A 2,592-nucleotide genomic window follows, 5' to 3' on the forward strand; every position below is an offset into this window, starting at 1 on the left:
GAGAGAGAGAGAGAGAGAGAGAGAGAGAGAGAGAGAGAGAGAGAGAGAAACATAGAGTTGGACAGACAGATTGTTATATGAAAATCCATCATATCTCTAAACTGTATAAATATATCTATATCTATGTAAAGCTGAACGCATAATATCAGATAACTCAAGATTTTTTTCTACTGTCCTTTCTTCATGAAGACAACAATAATATATATTATTATATAACATGTTTACACAGCAAAATTGTTCTGTTTTCTGATACACGTATTGCTAAATGTAGAAATAAATGACTAGCTGATTTTGCCAAAGAGAAGGTTGAGCATGTGTAAATCAATTTTCAAAGTCATGTGCTCACATTGCAATGCAGTGTGAGATTGGTGGAGAAGAATATGTATGTTTTCCCAGACTTAGATATTGATCTTTTCTACATTTTTTTGTTGGTATTATCGAGGCATTGACATGAGCTCATAGCATCAAGTGTTCTTTTTTATGATGTTGATAACTTCGCAATTTATTCCAGATTTGTCACCACGATCTATGTTATTTCTGTAAAGATCTTATGTCATTATTTGGCATAATAAGGGCTTCCATAGAACATGTGAGGGAATAAATCACTCTTAAATGTTCATGATGTTGAAGATATTCACATTTTCAACTGGATTTCTACACAATAAGTGCTTCCAGTGAACATGCAAAGAATTAAATTACTCTGAGATGTTCAGAGATGGCTGATTGGCAGCTCATTTATAGCACAAATATAACTGTATATTTGTTTGACGAATTACAACGAGCTAAAGTCATACACTGTTACATGATCTTTTTAAAAAAAAGTTTTAGTAAGGTTTTACGGGGCTCGCAACTGCATAAAGTCATATGAGCGCCATTACATGATCTATGAATGTGGAAGTTCGGTGTTTTTTTCCCTTTTCATTCTTTTCGTTTGATAAAGTTTTAAGATACTGTTTTCAGGGTTTGTTTTCAATCTGATCTCACTTGAATTTCACGATTTTTGAAGAAATCTATGAATTCAAGTTTTTCGCAAAATATGAAAGGAGTGCCATTGTATTAGAACACATAACAGTGGATGTTTCAAAACACAAATTAAAAACTTTGGGGAAAAGCAAAGCTCTCAAAAGGCAGCAAAAAAAAAAGCTGCTAGAAAAAACAACAACAAAAAGATGGTGTGCAGTATTCTAAGTGACTCATCAATGGGCTGTTATCCAGTTTCTTGCATTGAACTTTGTTGAACTGTTTGTCTCTGCCTAAATGTATTTGAAGGCCACAATGGGAATATGATGGAAATAACATTGTCATGTTCACAGAAGATCAAATCACCACATTAAAACCACATCGTTGTTTGATTATTTCTCTGTTGTATTTTAAAAAGTGTCTCACAAGCATCTGTGGTCTGGCGGTTATAAGGGGTGCCTATTGGCCTGATTGATTAGGTTCGGTTTGGTTCAGTTCAGTTTGGTAGGCGAGGCTAGCCAGATTGAGGGCATAAAGCGACCATCATGGCACAAACCGTTCACCCGACTCGCAGCCTCTAAAATAAACGCGTCTGTTTTCAGGCCGCGAATCGGGAGACTGGTTGGTGATAGGTTTGTTGGTTCCGTAATGGGCACTGGGGTTTTAGGGGCTTTGCTACTGCATGGAGAAGACATGAGTCTCATTCTCATGAGGGAGAGAATTTTTATTGAGTATCTCAGTCTCTCTGCTAGGGTATTGTTTCCCTTTCAGACCGTTTGGTCTTAACAGGCAGGGTGGAAGCAGCCCACCTCCTAAAGGATAAATGATCTAAATAGTGTCAATGGAGGTGTAAAACACTCGCCATTATGTGACAGAAAGTGTTTCTATCCAAAGACTGAGCTTGTTGTTGGCTGTGATAATTTTGGGAGAAAACTTTAGAAGTTATACACGTGCTGATGACAAGAATCCAGTGATTTCAAGTTTGCGACTGGTCTTTTTTCCTTCATGATCTCCCATCCTTGTGACAATTGATGATATTTGTGTGTGTGTGTTTCTAAGTGTTAGATTGGAACCCACTTGGTAAAATATCAAGGGGAAGACCACGTGGAACCTGGAGAAGAGTCACAGAAATGGATGTACAGAAAAGTGGGAAGAAATGGAGTCACATCAAGCGACTAGCCCAGGATAGGGAAAGGTGGAAAGTGTTTGTTCGTGGCCTGTATCTTGATCCAGGGTGAGAAAGACAATGATGATGATGTGTGTGTGCGTGTGTGTTCATGTGTGTGTGTGTGTATCTGTGGGTGTATGAGTGCGTGGGGTGTGTGAGCAAGGCTTAGTGAGAGTATGTCTTCGAGCCACCTTTTTCTTCCTTGGGCTGCGGGCGGCCCACTTATCTTTGTTTCGTAATCAGAGAGGAAAATGTTGATTGGGAAACAATTCAGCTTTGAAATCTGCCATTTCTCTCTCTTTGTTGTGAAAAGTGAATTGTTGCAGCATACTGCAATGTGTATGTGTCTCTTCATCAAAACCAGCAGTGCACACTCAAACTTCAGCAAGCGCCCAACACCACCCCCTCCCCCAGCAATCCCCGAACCTCCCTCATGACAACGAGCCCATCTGAGCATGTTTGTG

This window comes from Aplysia californica, unplaced genomic scaffold (genome assembly GCF_000002075.1).
Source record: "Aplysia californica isolate F4 #8 unplaced genomic scaffold, AplCal3.0 scaffold01212, whole genome shotgun sequence".
Lineage (NCBI taxonomy): Eukaryota > Metazoa > Mollusca > Gastropoda > Aplysiida > Aplysiidae > Aplysia > Aplysia californica.